At 43.1% G+C, this 27,687-nt stretch overlaps 1 long non-coding RNA gene across 1 annotated transcript in view; it reads left to right on the top strand.

The window, feature by feature from the left end:
- Positions 1-27,141, top strand: part of LOC106570316 (uncharacterized) — a 39,678-nt gene extending 12,537 nt beyond the window's left edge. Inside the window, exons 2-6 of the long non-coding RNA XR_006758939.1 lie at positions 6,632-6,710; positions 22,873-22,894; positions 23,066-23,118; positions 24,049-24,138; positions 27,100-27,141. This is a non-coding gene — a long non-coding RNA (uncharacterized lncRNA). The remainder of the gene's footprint in view (positions 1-6,631; positions 6,711-22,872; positions 22,895-23,065; positions 23,119-24,048; positions 24,139-27,099) is intronic.
- The last annotated feature ends 546 nt before the right edge of the window (positions 27,142-27,687 follow it).

Below are 27,687 nucleotides of genomic sequence, written 5' to 3'. Positions count from 1 at the left end.
CAGCCCTGTCTATGTGTATTTGTATTTGTATTTATTAAGGATCGATTTGTATTTGTATTTATTAAGGATCCCCATTAGCTGCTACGAAGGCAGCGGCTACTCTTCCTGGGGTCCAACAACATTAAGGCAGTTATACACAACAAAAATATTACAAGACATTACACTTTTCACAACACATTAAGTGTGTTCCCTCAGGCCACTACATTTTAGTCATTTAGCAGACGCTCTTATCCAGTGAATGCATACATTTCTTTTTTTTTTGTACTGGCCCCCCGTGGGAATTGAACCCACAACCTTGGCATTGCACACACCATGCTAGCATTGCAAACACCATGCTCTACCAACTGAGCCACAGGGAACAGCTCTACTACCACATATCTCCAATACAAAATCCAATACAAAATCCATGTGTACGTGTGTGTAGAGCACGTGTGTTAGCATGTGAGTGTCTGTGCCTGTGTCTGTGTCTCTTCACAGTCCCCGCTGTTCCATAAGGGGTATTTTTTTATCTGTTTTTTAATCTGATTCTACTGCTTACATCAGTTACTTGATGTGGAATAGAGTTCCATGTAGTCATGGCTCTATGTAGTACTGTACTCCCATAGTCTGTTCTGGACTTTGGGACTGTGAAGAGACCTCTGGTTGCATGTCTTGTGGCGTAGTCATGGATGTCTGAGCTGTGTGCTAGTAGTTTAAACAGACAGCTCAGTGCATTCAGCATGTCAATACTTTTTAGAAAAACAAGTAGTGATGAAGTCAAACTCTCCTCTACTTTGAGCCATGAGAGATTGACATACATATTATTAATGTTAGCTCTCCGTGTACAATTTTTTCTATGTCCCTCTTTGTGGCACCTGACCACACAACTTGACAGTAGTCTAGGTGCGACAAAACTAGGGCCTGTAGGACATGCCTTGTTGATAGTGTTGTTAAGAAAGAAGAACAACATTTTATTATGAACAGACTTCTCCCTATCTTAGCTACTGTTGCTTCAACAAGTTGAGTCACCTCAACTTGCTCAATTTTCACAGATTTAGTTGAGGTCCAGGGTTTAGTGAATGATTTGTCCCAAATACAATGCTTTTGAAATATTTAGGACTAACTTATTGCTTGACACCCATTCTGAAACTGACTGCAGCTCGTTGTTAAGTGTTGCAGAAATTTAACTCGCTGTACTAGCTGACGTGTATAGTGTTGAGTCATCCGCATACATACATGGCTTTACTCAAAGCCAGTGGCATGTCATTCGTAAAGATTGAAAAAGTAAGGGGCCTAGACAGCTACCCTGGGGAATTCCTGATTCTACTTGGATTTTGTTGGAGAGGCTTCCATTAAAGAACACCCCCTGTGTTCTGTTAGACAGGTAACTCTTTATCCATAACATAGCAGGGGGTGTAAAGCCATAACACATACATTTTTCCACTAGCAGACATTGATTGATAATGTCAAAAGGCTCACTGAAGTCTAACAAAACAACTCCCACAATATTTTTCTCATCAATTTCTCTCAGCCAATAATTTATGTAAGTGCCGTGCATGTTGAATGTCCTTCCCTATAAGCGTGCTGAAAGTCTATTGTCAATTTGTTTACTGTAAAATAGCATTGTATCTGGTCAAACACAATTTTTTCCAAAATTTTACGAAGGGTTGGTAACAGGCTGACTGGTAAGCTATTTGAGCCAGTAAAGGGGGCTTTAGTATTCTTGGGTAGCGGAATTACTTTTGCTTCCTTCCAGGCCTGAGGGTACACACTTTCTTGTAGGCTTAGATTGAATATATGACAAATAGGAGTGGCAATATCGTCCGCTATTATCCTCAGTCATTTTCCATCTAAGTTGGATGGGGGAGTTTCCTGTAGTCCACGATCAGCTCCATTGTCTTGCTGACTTTGAGGGAGAGGTTGTTGTCCTGCCACCACACTGCCATGTCACTGACCTCCTTGCTATAGGCAGTGTCATTGTTGTCGGTGATCAGGCCAACCACGTCAGCAAACTTAATGTTGGTTTTGGAGTTGGTCGTTGGTGAACAAGTATGTGTAGTGGGCAGGTCAGTGGGTTGGAGCAGAGGCCCATATTGTGACAAAGGTCCTTGAAGGGCCGGGTTTTTTTTTATGGAGCAGTATTGTGGAGTAGAGGTCCAGGCCATGGTTCACCAGTTGAAATGGTAGGAGGGAAAAGTGTAAAGTCAGAGTAACAGGGGAGTGGTCAGATCAACATTGTGGCATAGTTGGCAGGGCAGTGGATTGGTGCTAAGGACTCATTGTGGGGCAAAAGTCAGTACAGTTGAGTAGAGGCCTATATTGTAAAGTTGAAGTCCCTGAAGAGCTGGGAATTGGAGCAGCATAGCGTACAAGAGGTCAAGGCAGAGGTTGGTTCACCTGGGGGCCGATGCCGGAACTAAATCCCTTTTCATGCACTTTCGTCTCTACACTCTTAGAAAAAAGTGTTCGAAAAGGGGTTCTTCAGCTGTTCCCATAGGACAGCACTTTTTGGTTCCAAGTAGAACTCTTTTTGGTTTCATGTAGAACCCTCTCATGAAAGGGTTCTACCTGGAACCCAATAGGGTACTACCTGGAACCAAAAAAGTTCTACCTGGAACCAAAAAGGGTTCTTCAAAGGGTTCTCCTATGGAGACAGCTGATGAACCCAATTAGGTTCTAGATAGCACCTTTTTTTCTAAGAGTGTATGCATATTCTGACGTTGAATTTAAGCATGAGAATAGCATGCTATTCATCCACTGTTCGTTTGGGGTGGAGATCTAAGAAATGAAGGTGTGGCGGAGGTGTGTCTACAGATACGTCATATTCTGACCTTGACTTAATTCCCTCCTAATTCCACCACCTTTACGGAAACCACAAATAAGGTCAAGCGAACGTGCCGGTTCCAGGTGAAAAAGCACCTACCTTATTTTATCCTATAGAAAAAACAGCATTCTCCATACACTCTAATTTATAAATTGATAAGAGCTATTGATAAGAGCTAGATAAATGAGTAATCCATTTGGAGGGGATTGTAAATACACATAGCAATTGTTTTTCCTTATGATCCCCAATTGTAACACCTTTTCCACAGTAAAGTAGGCTATAAATAGCTGAGCTGTTGTTCAGAATTTAAATTGTATGCCCTCATAATTAATTTGGATGAAATTCGGAGACCCAAGCTATAGGCTTCTGTAGGTCTGAACCTGCAGAGTTGATGTATGTGCTGTAGAATGTTTTAATTATATCCCCGGGCTCTTCTCCATTTTATTTTACAATTTGCATCATGTTAAATATTAGCCACTAACGGTATCCACCTGTCACCTTAGTGTTTAGTTTTCTTCAATTTGTAGCTTACATTTGGCATCATTCCATTAACCTTTCTTTCCTCTGTCACGTCTAGCATTAGAGGATCATATTAGGCTAACGTTGTGCAATAATTTGGGACATGTAGCCTATTTGAGTCATGATGGAATTTGTATCAGGTTAAACCTGAAGCCTGGTGCAGGTTCATGACGACTGGACCATTGTCATACAGTTTCATGATTAGTGAGGATTAGGGGACTATTGTTCAACCCCTACTTCACACTTTTTTCCACCTTCCAATATTTCATGGATTGAACTTGAATATGACAACTTTTAAGATGAATAAAACCACTGTATTTTTGATTCATCAGTACATTTAGTGTGTAAAGGCCCTCCAAACCAGTAATTTTATGATACATACATATTTTCCTAACCCTAAAATGTGCCTAAATAATAGTATTTTTTAATCTACCAGCTGTTGCTGAAACGGAGACGAATGTGCATACATTTAGATGGCTTTCTTTCATTGATCCCTATATTCTGTACACCGGTACACCATATTTAAAGGGATGGCTTAAGATATACAGTACCAGTCAAAAGTTTGGACACACCTTCTCATTCAAGAGTTTTTCCTTTATTTTTTAAAAATGTTCTAGATTGTAGAACAATAGTGAAGACATCAAAACTATAAAATAACACATATGGAATCATGGAGCAATCAAAAAAGTGTTAAAAATATAAAAATGTATTTTAGATTTTAGATTCTTCAAAGTAGCCACCCTTTGCCTTGATGACAGCTTTGCACACTCTTGACATTCTCTCAACCATATTCACCTGGAATGCTTTTCCAACAGTCTTGAAGGAGTTCCCACATATGCTGAGCACTTGTTGGCTGCTTTTCCTTCACTCTGGGGTCAAACTCATCCCAAAATATCTCAATTGGGTTGAGGTCAGGTGATTGTGGAGGCCAGGTGATATGATGCAGCACTCTCCTTCTTGGTCAAATAGCCCTTACACAGCCTGGAGGTGTGTTGGGTCATTGTCCTGTTAAAAACAAATGATAGTCCCACTAAGTGCAAACCAGATGGGATGGCGTATCGCTGCAGAATTCTGTGGTAGTCATGCTGGTTAAGTGTGCCTTAAATTCTAAATAAATAATGACAGTGTCACCAGCAAAGTACCCCCACACCATCACACCACCTCCTCCATGCTTCATGGTGGGAATTACACATGCAGAGATCATCCGTTCACATACTCTGCGTCTCACAAAGACATGGCAGTTGGAACCAAAAATCTCAAATTTGGACTCATCAGACCAAAGGACAGATTTCCACTGGTCTAATGTCCATTGCTCGTGTTTCTTGGCCCAAGCAAGTCTCTTCTTCTTATTGGAGTCCTTTAGTAGTGGTTTCTTTGCAGCAATTTGACCATGAAGGCCTGATTCAAGCAGTCTCCACTGAACAGTTGATGTTGAGATGTGTCTGTTACTTGAACTCTGTGAAGCATTTATTTGGGCTGTAATCTGAAGTGCAGTTAACTCTAATGGAATTATCCTCTGCAGCAGAAATAACTCTGGGTCTTCCTTTCCTGTGGTGGTCCTCATGAGAGCCAGTTTCATCATAGCGCTTGATGGTTGCCGCGACTGCACTTGAAGAAACTTTCAAAGTTCTTGAAATGTCCCGCATTGACTGACCTTCATGTCTTAAAGTAATGATGGATTGTCGTTACTCTTTGCTTATTTGAGCTGTTCTTGCCATAATATGGACTTGGTCTTTTACCAAATAGGGCTATCTTCTGTATACCACCCCTACCTTGTCACAACATAACTGATTGCCTCAAACGCATTAAGAAGGAAAGAAATTCCAAAAATGAACTTTGAACAAGGCACACCTGTTAATTGAAATGCATTCCAGGTGACTACATCATGAAGCTGGTTGAGAGAATGCCAAGAGTGTGCAAAGCTGTCATCAAGGCAAAGCGTGGCTACTTTGAAGAATCTCAAATATAAAATATATTTTGATTTGTTTAACACTTTTTTTGGTTTCTACATGATTCCATATGTGTTATTTCATATTTTTGATATCTTCACTATTATTCTTCAATATAGAAAATAATAAAATAAAGAAAAACCCTTGAATGAGTAAGTGTGTCCAAACTTTTGACTGGTACTGTATGCACTGAAAAACCTATTGAATGAAAACTCCAAGAGAAAATTTGTTAGCCAGAAAGTGGGAGGGTTTTTAGCAGTTTAATTAAAAGTATTCAGCACGTGCAAGGGAAGCTGCAAAGCCTGTTATGCACCTGCATAAGGTAAGTTGGAATACCAACTACTGAGAAGTGCGTAGGAAAGGCGTGCGAAAGAAAGGCGTACATTTCCTAAGTCTGAATTGGGTCCCCGGAGAATATCTCTAAAGGAAAGACTGCTTTGTGGTATTTGCAAAGACATAAACATGCTGTGTGGCGTGTGAGCATGGCGTGTATGTGCGTGGGAACTGCCTTGTTTTTGGAAGCCAGTTGTCTGACTGGAGATATTAATGTATCTTAGTTCCACCTGGAGAAATTGATCCTCAAACAGACAAGCTTGAATCCAAGGTGAAGGCCTGTAGGTGAAAGGTCAGTGTGTAGAGATAGTTGATCTATTTATCTACAGTTTACCTCGTTTTTGTTTTGCTTTATCTCTATTGCTCAGTGTGTGTTTGATGACTCCAAATGATCTTTACTGTGATCTTTTAATTTAATAGCCTCATAAAAATTCAAAAATAAACAACAAACAAACAGTTTACTTTATTCTGACTTCGGTTCCCTTGATCTGACATCCAAACTTGACATCCAAACATCAAAGTGCCTTGTTGTTCTCTCAAACACAAGGCCCCAGATTGGGCTAATGAGCTTGGTGGGGTATGATATCAGACGAAACACTTGCCTTTGAGTATCTGATGACTTAAAACAGGATTCGTCCCAATCCAAAATGTTTCCCTCCTCTCCTCTCTCCTCTTTCCTCTCACAGGACAAGGACAGCTCAGATGTACCATCGTATTTCATCTATAAATGGGTGACACAGTTAATGCAACACTGATCACAGATAACGGGGAAAAGCCTAATTTCCTTAATTAGTTTATTATCTGTATTATTATCTCTGCCTCACACAGAGAAAGTGCTGATTAACAATGATCGCACTTAGGCTTCACATGATCTACAGTAGTATATGTTGAGAGAAGTCATAAAACTCTAGTGTGTGAGGTGTTCGTAATAAGAAGATTAAAACACATTCAGCTTTCCTTTGAGCCTCTCTGTCATCACCTGTGATTAAACGAGCACATTCCTCCCTCTCTCTATCCTTTCTTTCAGGGATACCCTATCAGGTTTCCTGACCTGATTCTGGTAGTAGAGCGAAGAACTCCTTTCTATTTCACTTGCTATTATCCAGGTAAGTCTCACTGGGATAAAATCTCTTCTTTGAGAGAGACCTGATTTAGGGCTGGATTCAATCCGTGTCGCCTAAGTATCGCGTATTCTTATCTTTTATTATTTCTTATTGTTGTTGCATTGTCGAGAAGGAACCTGCAAGTAAGCCCTTTGTTGGACAATGTACAGTGGGGGAAAAAGTATTTGATCCCCTGCTGATTTTGTACGTTTGCCCACTTACAAAGAAATGATCAGTCTATAATTGTAATAGTAGGTTTATTTGAACAGTGAGAGCCAGAATAACAACAAAAATTTCCAGAAAAATGCATGTCAAAAATGTTATAAAATGATTTGCATTTTAATGAGGGAAATAAGTATTTGACCCCACTGCAAAACATGACTTAGTACTTGGTGGCAAAACCCTTGTTGGCAATCACAGAGGTCAGATGTTTCTTGTAGTTGGCCACCAGGTTTACACACATCTCAGGAGAGATTTTGTCCCACTCCTCTTTGCAGATCTTCTCCAAGTCATTAAGGTTTCGAGGCTGACTTTTGGCAACTCGAACCTTCAGCTCCCTCCACAGATTTTCTATGGGATTAAGGTCTGGAGACTGGCTAGGCCACTCCAGGACCTTAATGTGCTTCTTCTTGAGCCACTCCTTTGTTGCCTTGGCTGTGTGTTTTGGGTCATTGTCATGCTGGAATACCCATCCACGACCCATTTTCAATGCCCTGGCTGAGGGAAGGAGGTTCTCACCCAAGATTTGACGGTACATGGCCCCGTCCATTGTCCCTTTGATGCGGTGAAGTTGCCCTGTCCCCTTAGCAGAAAAACACCCCCAAAGCATAATGTTTCCACCTCCATGTTTGACGGTGGAGATGGTGTTCTTGGGGTCATAGGCAACATTCCTCCTCCTCCAAACACGGCAAGTTGAGTTGATGTCAAAGAGCTCCATTTTGGTCTCATCTGACCATAACACTTTCACCAGTTGTCCTCTGAGTCATGTATTCTTGAGCAGGGGGACCTTGTGGGCGCTGCAGGATTTCAGTCCTTCACGGCTTAGTGTGTTACCAATTGTTTTCTTGGTGACTATGGTCCCAGCTGCCTTGAGATCATTGACAAGATCCTCCTGTGTAGTTCTGGGCTGATTCCTCACCATTCTCATGATCATTGCTTCTCCACGAGGTGAGATCTTGCATGGAACCCCAGGCCGAGGGATATTGAGAGTTCTTTTGTGTTTCTTCCATTTGCTTATAATCGCACCAAATGTTGTCACCTTCTCACCAAGCTGCTTGGTCTTGTAGCCATTCCAGCCTTGTGTAGGTCTACAATCTTGTCCCTGACATCCTTGGAGAGCTCTTTGGTCTTGGCCATGGTGGAGAGTTTGGAATCTGATTGATTGACTGCTTCTGTGGACAGGTGTCTTTTTTTACAGGTAACAAGCTGCGGTTAGGAGCACTCCCTTTAAGAGTGTGCTCCTAATCTCAGCTCGTTACCTGTATAAAAGACACCTGGGACCCCAACATTTTTCTGATTGAGAGGGGGTCAAATACTTATTTCCCTCATAAAAATGCAAATCAATTTATAACATTTTTGACATGCATTTTTCTGGAAATTTTTGTTGTTATTCTGTCTCTCACTGTTCAAATAAACCTACCATTAAAATTATAGACTGATCATTTCTTTGTAAGTGGGCAAACGTACAAAATCAGCAGGGGATCAAATACTTTCCCCCCCCACTGTATATACAGTGGCAAGAATAAGTATGTGAACCCTTTGGAATTACCTGGATTTCTGGATAAATTGGTCATAAAATTGTGATCTGACCTTCATCTTAGTCACAACAAAAGACAAACACAGTGTGCTTAAACTAATAACACACAAATTATGGTATTTTTATTGTCTATATTGAGTACATTATTTAAACATTCACAGTGTAGATTGGAAAAACTATGTGAACCCCTAGGATAATGACTTCTCCAAAAGCTAATTGTAGTCAGGAGTCAGCTAACCTAGAGTCCAATCAATGAGACGCGATTGGAGACATTGGTTAGAGCTGCCCTGCCCTATAATAAACACTCACAAAATGTGAGTTTGCTATTCACATGTAGCATTGCCTGATGTGAACCATGCCTCCAACAAAAGAGATCTCAGAAGACCTAAGATTAAGAATGGTTGACTTGCATAAAGCTGGAAAGGGTTACAAAGTATATCTAAAATCCTTGATGTTCATCAGTCCACGGTAAGACTAATTGTCTATAAATGGAGAAAGTTCAGCACTGTTGCTACTCTTCCTTGGAGTGGCCGTCCTGCAAAGATGACTGCAAGAGCACAACGCAGAATGCTCAATGAGGTTAAGAAGAATCCTAGAGTGTCAGCTAAAGACTTACAGAAATCTCTGGAATATGGTAACATCTCTGTTGACGAGTCTACGATACGTAAAACACTAAACAAGAATGGTGTTCATGGGAGGACACCACGGAAGAAGCCACTGCTGTCCAAAAAAAACATTGCTGCATGTCTGAAGATCGCAAAAGAGCACCTGGATGTTCCACAGCGCTACTGGCAAAATATTCTGTGTACAGATGAAACTAAAGTTGAGTTGTTTGGAAGGAACACACAACACTATGTGTGGAGAAAAAAGGCACAGCACACCAACATCAAAACCTCATCCCAACTGTAAAGTATGGTGGGCCTGGGCCTGGACAGCTTGCTATCATCAACGGAAAAATAAATTCCCAAGTTTATCAAGACATTTTGCAGGAGAATGTTAGGCTATCTCTCCACCAATTTAAACTCAACAGAAGTTTGGTGATGCAACAGGAGAACGACCCAAAACACAGAAGTAAATCAACAACAGGATGGCTTCAACAGAAGAAAATACGCCTTCTGGAGTGGCCCAGTCAGGGTCCTGACCTCAACCTGATTGAGATGCTGTGGCATGACAGGTTTACACCAGACATCCCAAGAATATTGCTGAACTGAAACAGTTTGTAAAGAGGAATGGTCTGATCCGCAACTACAGAAAACGTTTGATTGAGGCAAATGTGGGTCAACCAGTTATTAAATCCAAGGGTTCACATACTTTTCCACCCTGCACTGTGAATGTTTACATGATGTGTTCAGTAAAGACATGAAAACGTATAATTGTTTCGTGTGTTATTAGTTTAAGCAGACTGTGTTTGTCTATTGTTGTGACTTAGACGAAGATCGGATCAAATTTTATGACCAATTTATGCAGAAATCCAGGTAATTCCAAAGGGTTCACATACTTTTTCTTGCCACTGTATACCATGTGTATCCCATAATAAAACTTGAAACGTATAGCGCGATTGCAATTCAAAGCAACGTTCACGGAGACTGCTGCATTCACAGTAAATGCTGCACATGTCGTCTCAATCGGAAATTACCTTTAGGTTCGCGGATGTTCCGCAATACTTCCGCGATATGGATTGAATCCGGACCTTAGACTCCACTAAAGAGGTGGGGATGATATAAAACATAAACAAAAGTCCAAATGGAGCAGAGTGAAATGACATTTGGAATTCAGAATTGAAAGTTAAAGAGAAGAACATATTGTAAAGTGACAGACTTGCTAAGTGAGAAATTGAACTTTCCCACATATTCCTACATTATGTTTGTGGGATGGTATTTTATTAGTATATTCCTAAATAACTGACTTGGGGAGAAGCAGTAAAAGATGTGTAAAGGGGGATATATTAATCAGGTTGGATTAACGATCTGGTGATATGCTAACAGGGGCCTGGACATGAACTGAACGGAGGAATGGTGTTACCATGAATAGATAAACAGATGAAGACGTTTCCTTGGTGTATTCATGGAGGACTAGTTCTGGACACCGTGCTTCCAGCTCCTACTTAATCCCATTGCTCCCTTCTTGTGTGTGTGTGTGTGTGTGTGTGTGTGTGTGTGTGTGTGTGTGTGTGTGTGTGTGTGTGTGTGTGTGTGTGTGTGTGTGTGTGTGTGTGTGTGTGTGTGTGTGTGTGTGTGTGTGTGTGTGTGTGTGTGTATGTGCGTACATGCGTGGTTTGAATGATTGACCTGCTCCATAACATTGTCTTTGTAATCAACTTTGGCAAGCAAGACAATACTCACGTAGACTGTACATTCGTTTTCTATGTTTAGTTTCTGTGGCATCACTGTGACTGACAAATGTGTTAGGAAGATCAATAGAACCCCACAAAGAGAACAGGGACAAGTTGTTTAAATCAGTTAGCTGGGGCTTGATGTGAGAGAGCGGATTGTTGGTTCAATAGATTCCAGAGCTGAATGGAAAGTTGGTTTGGGATGTAGGCCACTGGCCTCACTCTATGTGTCGGTTGGCTGGGTGGTGGTTGATGCGCCACAGATGGGCACAGATAGGGTTTATTCTGCCCAGTCACTGAAGGTTTTCTTGTCTATTCAGTGTCATGCCTTAGAACAAGCCTCTCCTACTCCACGGCTGCATTGCAGTGCTTCTTGGTGGCAGTGCATGGGTGTGTGTTGAATAATGAATAAAAGCCCAGGGATTTGGAGTGTTGAAGTAATTAGAGATGGATCTTTACCAAGGAAGAGCAGCCAGAGGAGAGCAGAGCAGACACAGGTCCAAACACACACACACACACACACACACACACACACACACACACACACACACACACACACACACACACACACACACACACACACACACACACACACACACACACACACACACACAGAGGCCATGCTTGTTACACACCAGGGAATATGACTTCACACACGCACACACACACACACACACACACACACAGGCCATGCTTGTTACACACCAGGGAATATGACTTCACACACACACGCACACACGCACACACACACACACACACACACACACACACACACACACACACACACACACACACAGAGTGCTAAGGGCTAGAGAGTAAAAATAACTTGATGTTTTTGCATCTGTGAACATATGTTTGTGAGGTATTTTGGTGCATAGCCACAGGAAGTAGGGTTGCAGAGGGTGCTACATCTCCCCCTGATAAATAACAAATATAAATGTATAATAATAATAATAAAAATAATTTGGGGACAAATTTAGTGAACTAGGCCTTTATTACTCCAGCAGACAGCACTGTATGAGCAATAACACTTTTTTTCCTCAAAGTGATTATTTAGGGGTGATTATTTAGGGGTGATATTTAGGGGTGATATTTAGGGGTGATTATTTTATGGGTGACTTTTTGTGGGTGGTTTTTGGGGGTGAGTATTTGGGAGTGATTATTTAGGGGTGATTATTTAGGGGTGATTATTTAGGGGTGATTATTTGGGGTGATTATTTAGGGTGATTATTTTGGGGGGATTATTTCGGGGGGATTATTTCGTGGTGATTATTTAGGGGTGATTATTTTATGGGTGATTATTTGTGGGTGATTATTTTGGGGTGATTATTTCGGGGTGATTATTTTGGGGGCTTGCCTGCATTTTTTGAATAACCTATAAGAGTATCTAGATTTACCCTGTGAAGTTTGAGATTTTCTTCACGCTGCGATGTGTGTTCATTACACATAACTCCAGGCTGTTAGAGAAATTACTATTTTCTCTCTTGGTTCAGTCAGATTGCTACCCTCTGTAGATAACACATGGTGGTAATCCGAGTATTACAGTTACCAAGCACATTGTGAAGACGTGGGCTCAGCAGCCTCGGAGACATCTGTAAGGACGTGGTACAGAATTATTCAACGGGAAGAAAGCAGAGAAACGGAAACCCTTTTTATGGGTAGGGGAAGGTGGAGGGAGAGGGGAATGATGGGGAGACGGCGAGAGGAAGAGAACACACTACTCTACATACTCCAGTTCACCTACAGGCCTTCATGAGAAAAAAAGAGAGATGAGAGGGAAGGTGGAGTGGGATCTGTTTTCTCTTGTGATCCGAGCTAAACAACCCTCCTTAGGCAAACTAACCTTTGACCCTTGAGCTCTCAACTCTCTCCCTGTGAGGTCATCCCTATAGGCTCTCTCCACCTCATCACACTGTTTATATCATCTCTTCCCTGTCCTGCATCTCTCTAATCTAACAGATATCCAGTTCAAGATATTGATAATATGGGCCATGCCTGGCTCTCCTCACTACATCACACCACTATGTCACTCAATAGTTAATCTCTTAAGGAGGAAACGCATTGCACTGAACGATGGTCTGCCTTTTGTTTGACGTTCATTTGCTGTTCATTTGGTGCAGTGTGTTTCAGGGAGCACCCGCCAGTAGCCGTCTGACTGCTGACATTTTCGACCATTTCTACATGTAGAATTGGTTTGCATTAGGTTTACAAATTATGGCCGGCACTGTTCAGAGGTGCTGAGTTTTCCTCGAGTCGGCAAATGCTAGCGCAGTGTCTGTGCCTTCATGGGTTTCAAGATGACTTTATGGTTAATTAAGGGTTGGACCAAGTACCGCAGGGATCAGCAACTGCAGAGCTCATCTAGAAAACTGGACGAAGAATCTTGAACGGAGCAATTAGGTTTGATCAAATCAGACGTGGTGAGTCATGAAGAAAAGACACGCACAGTATTACATGTATGCTCCTGAACCAGGACACCATATCCAAGTCAAAGAAGTTGGAATAAACAAAACAAACTCTCTAAGGTAATACCTTGCAGTGCTTTGGATGACTAACGAGACCTTTTAATAGTGTTGTTTACCATTGTGTTGCTGTAATCTACCAGGGATGTCTTCCACTCTCCCTGAGTTTGACAACTCAATGACTCACAGATATGCTGTGGTGCCACTGCGGGGATCAACACATCCAGATACAGACACACTTTCTGTTTTTGTGAACAGGCCTCATTTCTCCCCAGTGCTCCCTCCACTGAGACAACACACTCCAGCCCAGTGTTTCCCAAACCTTTTCAGTTACTGTACCACCAAATTCCTTTTTTCCCCCTGAAGTACCGCATGTGTTTTTTACCAGTAGGCCTATGGTATCATTTTTAAGTACCCCCTGTGGATAAGCCAAGTATCCCCAGGGGTCCTAGTACCACCTGTTGAGAACTACTACTCTAAGTTACATAACAGGAGAGATGTTATCATAAAGCCGGTATTCACTCATTAAACTCTGCATCATTCATATCACTTAACTCTCAGCACGGTTTTAGATCTCAAGTCGGCTGAAATACAAACACGCAAGCAGACAGACAGACAGACAGACAGACAGACAGACAGACAGACAGACAGACACGGCCCCTGTGTGAACCCAGGGCAGATGTGATGTCAGTGAGGGATGAGGTTCTGGTCTTATCACCTTCCCAGAACGCACTGGTGCTTTATCTACTTCCTCCTGAGAGAAGCAGGCCGCTCTGACGCACCAAGCCCACGCCTCTACTGTAAGAGATATGAGGGTTCAAATCAAAGAGATGACATCTCTCTCTCTCTCCCATTCCCTTCCTGTCCCCTTCTCCCTCTGTCTCAGCTGTTTCAGTTACCCAACAGCCCCAGAGCCCTGCAGGCAGGATTAGTTCCACACACTCTAAAATAAGATGAAATGTTTTCTAACTCTGAAAATAAAAAGGAACATATTAGGACCTACTAATTGTGTACAGGTACCCTGATGAACCAGATCGATTTCAGAAGCACCTCTGTGAGCCAGTACCAGTACTACATCATCTAGGAACATCACATGAACCACGGTTAAGCTCCTGTAAAATTCAAATCAAATCTAATTTTATTAGTTACATGCGCCGAATACAACAGGTGTAGACCTTACAAGGAAACGCTTACTTACGAGCCTCTAACCAACAGTGCAGTTAAAAAAAATATGGATAAGAATAAGAGATAAAAGTAACAAGTAATTAATGAGCAGCAGTAAAAAATAACAATAAACACAGGGGGGTGCCGATACAGAGTCAATGTGCGGGGGCACCGGTTAGTTGAGGTAGTATGTACATGTAGGTAGAGTTATTAAAGTGACTATGCATAGATGACAACAGAGAGTGTCAGTGGTGTGGACAGGGGGGGAAGGGGGGGGGGGGGATGCAAATATGGCTTGGGGGCAGAAGCTGTTAAGAAGCCTCTTGGACCTAGACTTGGCACTCCGGTACCTCTTGCCATGCGGTAGCAGAGAGAACAGTCTATGACTAGGGTGGCTGGGGTCTTTGACAATTTTTAGGGCCTTCCTCTGACACCGCTTGCTAAAGAGGTCCTGGATGGCAGGAAGCTTGGCCCCAGCGTTTTTACTGGGCCGTACACACTACCCTCTTTAGTGCCTTGTGGTCTGAGGTCGAGCAGTTGCCATACCAGGCAGTGATGCAACCAGTCAGGATGCTCTCGATGGTGCAGCTATAGAACCTTTTGAGGATCTGAGGACCCATGCCAAATCTTTTCAGTCTCCTGAGGGGGAATAGGTTTTGTCGTGCCCTCTTCAAAACTGTCTTGGTGTGCTTGGACCATGTTAGTTTGTTGGTGATGTGGACACTAAGGAACTTGAAGCTCTCAACCTGCTCCACTGCAGCCCCATTGATGAGAAGGGGGGCATGCTCGGTACTCTTTTTCCTGTAGTCCACAATCATCTCCTTTAACTTGATCAGGAAGAGGGTGAGTTTGTCCTCGCACCACACGGTCTTGTTGTTGTCGGTGATCAGGCCTACCACTGTTGTGTCATTGGCAAATTTAATGACGGTGTTGGAGTCGTGCCTGGCCGGCAGTCATGAGTAAACAGGGAGTACAGGAGGGGGCTGAGCACGCACCCCTGAGGGGCCCCTGTGTTGAGGATCAGCATGGCGGATGTGTTGTTACCTCTCCTTACCCCTTGGGGGCGGCCCGTCAGGAAGTCCAGGGTCCAGTTGCAGAGGGAGGTGTTTAGTCTCAGGGTCCTTAGCTTATAGATGAGATTTTAGGACACTATGGTGTTGAACGCTGAGCTGTAGTCAATGAATAGCATTCTCACATAGGTGTTCCTTTTGTCCAGGTGGGAAAGGGCAGTTTTGAGGGCAATAGGGATTGCATCATCTGTGGATCTGTTGGGGCGGTATGCAAATTGAAGTGGGTCTAGGATTTCTGGGATGATGTTGTTGATTTCATAGCACCTCATGGCTACAGACGTGAGGGCTACGGGTCGGTAGTCATTTAGGGAGTTTAACTTAGTGTTCTTGGGCACAGGCACTATGGTGGTCTGCTTAAAATATGTGGGGACGATGTCATCGATAGACTTATTGATGAAGCCAATGACAGATGTGATGTACTCCTCAATGCCATTGGAGGAATCTCGGAACATATTCCAGTCTGTACTAGTAAAACAGTCCTGTAGCTTAGCATTTGCTTCATCTGACCATTTTTTTATTGATCTAGTCACTGGTGCTTCCTGCTTTAATTTTTGCTTGTAAACAGGAATCAGTAGGTCAGTATGGTCAGATTTGTCAAATGGAGGGTGAGGGAGAGCTTTGTACATGTCTCTGTGTGTGGAGTATAGGTGGTCCAGAGTTCTTTTCCCTCTGGTTGAACATTTAACATGCTGATAGAAATTTGGTAAAACTGATTTAAGTTTCCCTGCATTAAAGTCCCCGGCTACTAGGAGCGCCGCCTCTGGGTGAGCATTTTCTTGTTTGCTTATGGTGGGATACAGCTCATTCAATGCTATCTTACTGCCAACCTCTGACTGAGGTGGTATGTAAACAGCCACGAAGAATACAGATGAGAACTCTCTCGGTAGGTAGTGTGGTCTACAGCTTATCATAATATACTCTACCTCAGGCAATAGCTCGAGACTTCCTTAGATATAGTGCACCAGCTGTTATTAAAAAAATACATAGTCCGCCGACCCTTGTCTTACCAGACACCACTGTTCTATCTTGTCGGTACATCGTATAACCAGCCAGCTGTATGTTGATAATGTCGTCGTTCAGCCGTGAAGCATAAGATGTTACAGTTTTTAATGTCACGTTGGTAGTTTAATCTTCCACGTAACTCGTTGATTTTATTGTCCAAAGATTGTACGTTTTCTAGCAGAATTGAGGGAAGTGGGGGTTTATTCTATCGCCTTCAAATTCTCAGAAGGCAGCCCGCTCTCCGGCCCCTCTTTCTCCGCCTCCTCTTCACGCAGATCACTGTGGTCGGGGCCTGTTCCTGGGGGAGCCGTATATCCTCTGCCTTGGGCTCATCAGAGTCGTGAAAGAAGAAAAATGATTCTGCTAGACCGTGATGAGTAATCGCAGTCCTGATGTCCAGAAGTTATTTTCGGTCGTAAGAGACGGTAGCGGCAACATTATGTACAAAATAAGTACAAAAATAAGTTACAAACAACGCAGATAAACAAACAAAAAACACAATCGGTTGGGGGAACGTAAAACATCTGCCTTCTGCTCCGGCGCCATCTTATCAGTCAGGGAGAGGGATCAGTTGTGTTGTGCTCTACAGTACTGTGAATTGTTATTTTACACTAAGGCTTGACTGTGAGAACTTAGTGAGAGAAGGTATTGACAGTAAAGATTCAAGGTGATGAAACATGATGCAACCAACCCTGGAGGGGGATCAGGGGCCAACCCTCAAATTGCAATCCCTTTGTGTGTGTAAGCCAGCCCCAGCCCCAGCTCCTGCCCTGGCCAATACAGTCTCTGTCCCAGCCCAGATTACTTTAACACGGGGGGGACATGCTTGGGCCCACGACTGTGTCCCTGACTCGCTGGTTCCATGGCAACATCCCAGTCTTGCTGCTCACCTCTTTACAGAGTCTTTACAGAGGAAAACACTTCCCTCCCCTTCCCCCAGTCCCCTGCCATTGTTCTCTGAGCTCTGACGTGATTAACATTAATATCAACATGCTGGGCTGACGGGGACGGGGGGACGGGGGACGGGGACGGGGGGTAAGCTGAGAGAGGGGGAGTGAGGGACAAGGGAGGGAGGAGGAAAGTGGGAAAAAGGTTTTATAAAAGTCGGCTTTAGGGCGGTTCAACCATTCAGTTTTGTTTGTAAACATTTACCGTGGATGTGGTTACTTTAAATTGTAGTGTAGTGTTGATTGTAGTGTAGTGTTGATGAAATACTTTTGAAGATATTTGTGGCCGTTTTTTATGATGGATTTACAACTCAGTTGTCCCATTGTAAAAGAATAGGGGTCTGATGCCTAGCAAACACTGTACAAATATATGCAGGGATTACTTGCCTATCATATTTAAAGCAGATTTTTTTGTAAATGAAACTGATTTCATACTTACTCTATGTGTGTTTTCAGCATAACAAATGATCAGATAATTCTTATGAGTAATAACAATCTGAAGTGACAGAGGGGACTGTCAGTACAAACTAAAGAACAGACAGTACAAACTAAAGTCCATAAACATGGCATGAGAATCAGCCATTACTTAATTTAGGCCTTCCAAAATAGCATTCCTCTGAGCCAGACAGTGTGCTTAAAGCTCAGTCTGCACACACACACACGCACGCATGCACGCACGCATGCACACACAAACACATACACTTACTGTACAATAACAGGTGTCTCCTGCTGCAGCACGTTCCAGAGCCTCATTTGGACATACCACAGCAGACACTGTGGAGGGAAATGACACAGTAAATGGCCCTGGAACAGATAACACTGTATTCTGTTCTTCTGTGTCATTTTAGGGCCTTCTGATCTAATCTGTGTACACTATCATAGTTCTACTCTGTTTCATGTCCTCAAACACACACACACACACACACACACACACACACACACACACACACACACACACACACACACACACACACACACACACACACACACACACAGTATTGGATAAGACATAGAATGGACAAGCATTTCCTTTTGAGGAGATGTGATGAGGAACTGAATGTTCTTAAGCTGCTGTGGGATGTAATCCTTTCCAGGTGTGATTTGTTTGTGTCAAATACTTGGCAAGATGAAGTTGGATATCTGAGTGTATTTAAACATGTGCTGCTATTTGAAGGATACCTCAGTGTCTTTGCTTAAACACAGGGTCTATTTGAGGATTATGTGTGCCTGTTTGAAGGTGTGTAAGCTGTTCCTCCTATCGGTGTGTCACTCAGAGGTGATAATGGGGTGTCAGTCAGTAGCTCTCTGCATTGCCCACCCTGGATCTACATCTGTTACAGTAAACACAAAGTGTGTGTGTGTGGTGGTGGTGGGGGGGGTATTTTATTAGGACCCCATTAGCTGTTGCGAAAGCAGCAGCTACTCTTCCTGGGGTCCACAAAAAACATGAAACATGACATAATACAGAACATTAATAGACAGAACCACAAGGACAGAACCACATCAATTTAAAAATGGCACTCGTAGCCTACTTAACCTCTCTGGGCTAGGCGGGACGAAATCGTCCCACCTACGCAACAGCCAGTGTAATCCCGTGGCGCGATTTTCAAATACCTTAGAAATGCTATTACTTCAATTTCTCAAACATATGACTATTTTACACCATTTTAAAGACAAGACTCTCGTTAATCTAACCACACTGTCCGATTTCAAAAAGGCTTTACAACGAAAGCAAAACATTAGATTATGTCAGCAGAGTACCCAGCCAGAAATAATCAGACACCCATTTTTCAAGCTAGCATATAATGTCACAAAAACCCAGAAGACAGCTAAATGCAGCACTAACCTTTGATGATCTTCATCAGATGACAACCCTAGGACATTATGTTATACAATACATGCATGTTTTGTTCAATCAAGTTCATATTTATATCAAAAACCAGCTTTTTACATTAGCATGTGACGTTCAGAACTAGCATACCCCCCGCAAACCTCCGGTGAATTTACTAAATTACTCACGATAAACGTTCACAAAAAACATAACAATTATTTTAAGAATTATAGATACAGAACTCCTTTGTGCAATCGAGGTGTCCGATTTTAAAATAGCTTTTTGGTGAAAGCACAGTTTGCAATATTCTGAGTACCTAGCCCAGCCATCACGGCTAGCTATTTAGACACCCACCAAGTTTAGCACTGACCAAACTCCGATTTACTATTACAAAAGTTTGATTACCTTTGATGTTCTTCGTCAGAATGCACTCCCAGGACTGCTACTTCAATAACACATGTTGGTTTGGTCCAAAATAATCCATCGTTATATCCAAATAGCGGCGTTTTGTTCGTGCGTTCAAGACACTATCCGAAGTGTAAATAAGGGTCACGAGCATGGCGCAATTCGTGACAAAAAATGTCTAAATATTCCATTACCGTACTTTGAAGCATGTCAACCGCTGTTTAAAATCCATTTTTATGCAATTTTTCTCGTAAAAATGCGATAATATTCTGACCGGGAATCTGCGTTTAGGTAAACAGAGGAAAGAAAACAAAGCATTCGGTCGAGGCGGGCACGCGCCTGAGTCTCACAGTACTGTAACCAGCCACTACCCAAACGCGCTACTTTTTTTCAACCAGAGCCTGCAAAGCCATGATTCAGCTTTTTGCTGCCTTCTGAGAGCCCATGGGAGCCGTAGGAAGTGTCACGTAACAGCAGAGATCTTCTGTAATGGATAAAGATAATCAAGAAGGGCAAGAAATTGTCAGACGGGCCACTTCCTGCATGGAATCTTCTCAGGTTTTGGCCTGCCATATGAGTTCTGTTATACTCACAGACACCATTCAAACAGTTTTAGAAACTTTAGGGTGTTTTCTATCCAACGCCAATAATTATATGCATATTCTAGTTACTGGGCAGGAGTAGTATCCAGCCGTGTCAATACTGCCCCCTAGCCCTAACAGGATATCAATGCATACACACAAACTATCTAGGTCAAATAGGGGAGAGGCGTTGTGCCGTGAGGTGTTGCTTTATCTGTTTTTTTAAAACCAGGTTTGCTGTTCATTTGAGTAATATGAGATGGAAGATAATTCCATGCAATATAGCTCTATATAATACTGTACGCTTTCTTGATTTTGTTCTGGATTTGGGGACTGTAAAAAGACCCCTGGTGACATGTCTGGTGGGGTAAGTGTGTATGTCAGAGCTGTGTGTAAGTTGACTATGCAAACAATTTGGGATTTTCAACACATTAATGTTTCTTATAAAAAGAAGTGATGCAGTCAGTCTCTCCTCAGCACTTGGGTGTGTGTTTCCAGAGAAAACATGGCTCTCTGAGCAGCACGTCCATCACCCTCCAGCAGGCCTAGCTGGGGTGTCTCTGTTTTGGGTGTACAAATAGGTACAGTATATACACTCTGTGTGTCTACTGTGTCTGTTGGGAGGCTTAACTCTAGACTGCGTGTTTTCACAGTGATCTGCCTGCCTGGGGTTTGCCTGATCATCATGCCAACAAGTGTTGCATAACCCAAGCCTAGCCATTTCCCCTCGCTCTCCAATATGCATAAACCTCACACTCTCTCTATGTGGTATAGAATGGTACCAATCGGTGTAAAGGAAATGCATCTTTGGTAGTCTCTAAATACTCTAAAAATCATTCTGCCTTTATCATTGTGAGTTTGAATCATTGTTGCTTTTAAGGGCTGAGCTAGCAGACGTTTTGAGTCACACCATCACGCCAGGGGGAATGTGGAGGGTGTGAGATGTATCCATGGTTGTGAAGGGAGAAGAAGGACCATTAAAAAGCAGTTTGGTACAATGCCTTTTACAACCTGTGACTTTTTACTGTTTGTTTAAGTGGCTGAAAGTTCAGTAGAGGGCTGACAGGGCACACAATACTGTACACACCTTGAACACACACAGGCCTTGAACAATTCTTACCAGCAAGCACAGGGAATGATGAACATGACATTATATAAGGTTCGCACTGGGCACACACTGGTTGAATCAACATTGTTTCCACGTCATTTCAATGTGGAATAGACGTTTAATTGACGTCTGTGCCCAGTGGGTTTGGTGGAGAGACATTTTACATTTACATTTTAGTCATTTAGCAGACGCTCTTATCCAGAGCGACTTACAGTAGTGAATGCGGAGGAAGGTGGAGAGAGGTGGAGGAAGGTACGGCAAGACAAGTCAGAGCATGTAGGCTTCATCACACCTTCAACTAGATTTCAGATCAGTATCATCAGTCCGTTTGGCTACTCGAGGTTTAGGGATAACCTATACTGTAGATAGAAAGATGTTGGGCTCAGTATAAAGATAGGGCACAGTATCGATGGATAGAAGTATATAACAACATGCCATTGAGGCTCTTCCTCAGAATTGAACAGAGTTGCAGTTGTAGTGGTGGGACATCCAGAGGAAATCTTAAATCCTGTCTCCTCTCGGTGGGCTACCATCTGTCTGAGGAACACGTCAAAGACGTCACCTCCTAACCCCGGTGTTACCCAGTGGGCTGTGGGTCGAGGCCGGGGTCGGGACAAAGAGCAGGAAGCTCAGGACATCCCCACACTGTATAGGAATGATTCTGATTCTGCAAGCTCCTGTTATACTGACCTCCTCTCTACCTCCATACTGCTCTACCTCCCTCCCTCCCTCCATCACCTCTCCCTTCCCCTCTAGTTCTTCTCACCCCTCCTCACCTATCTTTCTACCACTCCCTTCCTCCAGTTCCTCCCCACCCCTCTTAGTTCTCATCACCCCTCCTCATCCCTCCCTCCATCCCATCCTCATCCACCCCTTTTCAGCTATTGCTTCCGCCAGCATGCGGGGGCGCAGGTTGGATCCTGTCCAGACCAGAGTTTCCTCTAATAAAGCTCAGAAATACTCTGACCCTAAGAGTCTGGAGCCATTAAAGACAAACAGAGAATCAACGTCCTGTCTGCCTCGCCCTATTAAGTCATAGAAATATATATTGTATATTATTATTGCATGCATTATGCTTCTGGGATTCAGGTTGGATCCTGAACATGGTGATAAACAATTCGTTTTTTTCCCCCAACAAAACATAACTTTATTAATTTGTCCATATTACAGTCAATGTTAAAAAAAACAAATTTAACCAGAAAGTCCAATTGAGATCAGATTACCTCTTTCCCGTGTGGCTCAGTTGGTAGAGCATGGTGTTTGCAATGCCAGGGTTGTGGGTTTGATTCCCATGGGGGACCAGTATGGAGAAAAAAATGTATGAAATGTATGCATTCACTACTGTAAGTTGCTCTGGATAAGAGCGTCTGCTAAATGACTAAAATGTAAAAATGGGTTGCCGTGGGCACGTCTTGATATCTTAAGTTTTGGATGTTCCCCCACTAAAAGCAGAGTTGAAAGGGCCCAATGTACTGTACACATTATAGCACATGCTCTTTTATCACAGGAACAGGGAACAGAACAAGCTGGTGAGTGACCTTACTTCCTGTCTGGTGTGACTCTTCAGAACTCCTGCTCCCAGACCCACCAAAGTGCCAACTGCCAACTCACACAGTCCCTCCAGCTTTAATGTTTGTTTTATTTAACCCTAAAATTACTAAGGTAAGTTGACTGAGAAGAGAATACATTCTGATTCACAGCACAGAAGAGGAGGAGAAATAAGAGGAGAGGGGTTGGATGAGCCAATTGGAAGGTGAGAATAATTAGGTGATGGTCATGATAGTATGAGGGCCAGGTTGAGAATTTAGCCTGGAAACCAAGGTTAACACCCATACTGCTACATGTTATTTATTTAGCCTGGACACCAGGGTTAACACCCATACTACTACATGTTGTTTAGCCTGGACACCAGGGTTATCACCCATACTACTACATGTTGTTTATTTAGCCAGGACACCAGGGTTAACACCCATACTACTACATGTTGTTTATTTAGCCTGGACACCAGGGTTAACACCCATACTACTACATGTTGTTTATTTAGCCAGGACACCAGGGTTAACACCAATACGACTACATGTTGTTTATTTAGCCTGGACACCAGGGTTATCACCCATACTACTACATGTTGTTTATTTAGCCAGGACACCAGGGTTAACACCCATACTACACATGTTGTTTAGCCTGGACACCAGGGTTATCACCCATACTACTACATGTTGTTTATTTAGCCTGGACACCAGGGTTATCACCCATACTACTACATGTTGTTTATTTAGCCAGGACACCAGGGTTATCACCCATACTACTACATGTTGTTTATTTAGCCTGGACACCAGGGTTATCACCCATACTACTACATGTTGTTTATTTAGCCTGGACACCAGGGTTATCACCCATACTACTACATGTTGTTTATTTAGCCTGGACACCAGGGTTAACACCCATACTACACATGTTGTTTAGCCTGGACACCAGGGTTATCACCCATACTACTACATGTTGTTTATTTAGCCTGGATACCAGGGTTAACACCCATACTTACTGTGACTCGGTTTGACATCTTATTCTTAGGGCAACACCGTTTGAAGGGTGTAAGTCCATGACTATCCAGCCACCACCCTCTAACCTCCCCCACCGTTCCCTCCTTCTTTCCCTCCCTTTCTCTTCCCATTGTCTCAAGGAGAAAGTGAGGCCTGCCTTGTTTCAGAAACAGTCAGACAAGTGTCAACGTCTCCTGTGGATCACATTGCATGTGGAGCGCAGCCATGTGGTGAGAAACAGACCAAAATAGTATTCAGTAAAATAAACAACGGCAGCACCCTCTTAATGCTTTAAGATTGCCTGTAATTGAAGTTAAATAGAGAGACGATTGCTATTGGTGAACTATCATCTAAAGAGGTAAAAAGAATAATACTGGGACATCCAAATGCAGGCTATAGTTATGTAACGGAGTAAAGTAAGACTGTTTTGGTCTGAGGTGTTCCTCCTTTTGCTCCACCACCCTTAGACACACACACACACACACACACACACACACACACACACACACACACACACACACACACACACACACACACACACACACACACACACACACACACACACACACACACACACACACACACACACACACACACACACACACACACACTGCATTAGTTGAGTCAGTCTGTTTACTTGAAAGATAACATTCTGCATGCTGTGTTGACATGAGTCAGATGTTGCACTGCTGTTCAACTCAAAATCTAATAAATATATGAGAAAATATCTGAGTTCGGTTTCAATCCCTCAGGGCATTTTGAAGGTTCACCTTGCAGAAAACAGGGCACAGATTCCAGAGCTTATTGCTCCCTGATAATATCTACTCAACAATGAGCTTCATTTCCTGCTATTATGAAAAAGAAATTAAAACGCTTCATTGAGCCTTATTATGCAATTTACACAGCAGTTAGTTGTTATTAAGGAGTATTTAAGCACAGAAATCATTTTGAATCTGATATTTGTTCACCTTAAAACAAATGAGAGGGGATAATTAATGTTTCACAACATTACACTGTGCTTTTCCAAAAATTACCATGGACCAAAATGTCTTAAATTGTTATTATTGATGCCAGTAAAAAATTGCTGCTGCATAAGAAAACTGAGGGGAAAGGTAAGACAATAGGCCACATTTGTAAAGAAGGAAAAACATTTCCCTATACTTTGCAAAGTGTGAAAAGCTCTACTGTAATGTCCTGAGTGTTAGCAAGGGCGAGGCGATGAAGGCCTCCTCTCAGGAAAGCCATGCTACAGGGAGTGGTTACTCTGGTTCCTCTCTTATCAATGAGTCCCTTCCTCTGCCCGACGGCCTCACCAGCCACACCCTGGCTGCCCCTAGCACACACAAACTAGAGGTGAGGGAACATCTGAGCTTCACACACACACCCATCCAACAGGAATGGTTCCACTCCAACATTCACAGCTCTGGAGTATTCACTGTGCTAGACCTGTGAGACAGACAGGCTTCACATGACTGGTAATAGTGATAGAAATACCATAATACAGAGATTGCTCTGGTAATATCTCCTCAACCACAGAAAGCCATCAGATCAGACTAGTCTGTTGGTGGAGTACACAAAAAGCCTATCTGTTACCTTAACATAAAAGTGCTAATTGTGAGTGAGTGGACTATCCTAGTTAAATAAATACAAATGGCATGAAATGAAATGAGGAAGTAAAGGGTGGACATGGTGACTGGGACTTCATGGGGGTGTGAGTTTGTCTCTCGTCATTTAGAACATAGCAGACAGAGAGGAAGGTACAGTAAACCATCTGGTGCAGATGAAAGCATTTACAGTCCAGATCTGGCTCGCCATTACATTCCTCCACGGAAACACTTAATGACCATGTGCAGAGTGTTTTTTATGGCTTCGAGCTGCTCTTTTATGACCATAGTGTAGGCCTTGTTCAGTGTCACGCAGGAGGAGTGGAGGGTGTGGGGGGAGTGGGTCAGGGAGGGGGTGTGACTGGAACAGGGTTGGAGTGGAACAGGGTGTGGTTTGACATATAGCTTCTGAATCAGCTAGTTCTGAGGGCAGGAAGAAAGCCCATGACGCAGGGACCTGGTCAGCAGATGTGCTTGATTTATCTCAGAGTCTGCACTTTTGGGGCTAATCCATTGGTTCCATTGTACAGGACAAATTAAGCATCCTGACTGGTTGCATCACTGCCTGGTATTGCAACTGCCCGGGCTCCGACCGCAAGGCACTACAAAGGGTAGTGTATACGGCCCAGTACATCACTGGGGCCAAGCTTCCTGCCATCCACAACCTCTATATCAGGCGGTGTCAGAGGAAGGCCCTAAAAATGGTCAAAGACTCCAGCCACCCTGTCATAGACTGTTCTCTCTGCTACCACACGACAAGCGATACCCGAGCGCCAAGTCGAGGTCCAGGGCTTCTTAGCAGCTTCTACCCCCACCCCTCTTTTATACAGCTGCTACTCTCTGTTTATTATCTATGCATAGTCACTTTACCAACATGTACATATTACTTCAATTACCTCAACTATACGGTGCCTCAGCACATTGACTCTGTACCGGTACCCCCTGTATAAAGCCTCGCTTGTTATTTTACTGCTGCTGTTTAAATATTTCTTACTTTTATTTTCTATTTTTTACTTATCTATTTTTTACTTAATGCTTATTTTTATTAACTTCTTAAAGCATTGTCGGTTAAGGGCTTGTAAGTAAGTTGTATTCGGCGCATGTGACAAATACAATTTGATTTGATTTGATTTCAAGCGCAGCTCAAGTTGAACGGGCTTGGAGACCATGCTTTTTATTTAGCCTACTAATACCATATGACTTACATCAAAAGATTAGAGGGCAAGGGCCCAGGCAGGTGTTGCAGTGGAGATTGATAGGATGGTATGGGAACGACTGAACCCTACACCCCAATGTGATAAATAAACTGTGTGTGTGTGTGTGTGTGTGTGTGTGTGTGTGTGTGTGTTTAGGGCTTGGGAGTAACGGATTACATGTTTGGGCTTAGTGGGACTATCATTTGTTTTTCAACAGAACAATGACCCTGTCACACCCTGATCTGTTGCACCTGTCCTTGTGATTATCTCCACCCCCCTCTAAGTGTCACCCATCTTCCCCATTATCCCCTGTGTATTTATACCTGTGTTCTTTGTTTGTCTGTTGCCAGTTAGTCTTGTTTGTCAAGTCAACCCGTGTTTTTGTCCTCAGCTCCTGCTTTTTCCAGTCTCTCCTCTTTCTCGCCCTCCTGGTTTTGACCCTTGCCTGTCCTGACTCTGAGCCCGCCTGCCTGACCACTCTGCCTGCCTGCCGACCTGTAACGTTGCCCCACCTCTGGATTTGTCACGCCCTGATCTGTTTCACCTGTCCCTGTGATTGTCTCCACCTTGTCCAGGTGTCGCTTATTTTCCCCAGTGTATTTATCCCTGTGTTTCCTGTCTCTCTGTGCCAGTTTGTCTTGTATGTTTAGTCAAGTCAACCAGCGTGTTTTTTCCCCGTACTCCTTTTTCTATAGTCTTTTGCTAGTCTTCTTGGTTTTGACCACTGCCTGACTCTGGACTACTTTCCTTCCTGCCTGCCTGATCATCCTGCCTGTCCTGACCTTGAATCTGCCTGCCCTTCGGTACCTATTGGACTCTGAACTGGTTTTGACCTTTTGCCTGTCCACAACCATTCTCTTGCCTACCCCTTTTTGGATGAATAAACATTGTAAAACTCCAACCATCTGCCTCCTGTGTCTGCATCTGGGTCTCGCCTTGTGCCTTGATAGGATTGTTGATCTCTGCGTATCCTGAGCCT

Source organism: Salmo salar, chromosome ssa14 (genome assembly GCF_905237065.1).
Source record: "Salmo salar chromosome ssa14, Ssal_v3.1, whole genome shotgun sequence".
Classification (NCBI taxonomy): Eukaryota; Metazoa; Chordata; class Actinopteri; order Salmoniformes; family Salmonidae; genus Salmo; species Salmo salar.
The sequence above is the reverse complement of the archived record's forward strand: the minus strand, read 5'-3'. Positions and strand labels throughout refer to the sequence as shown.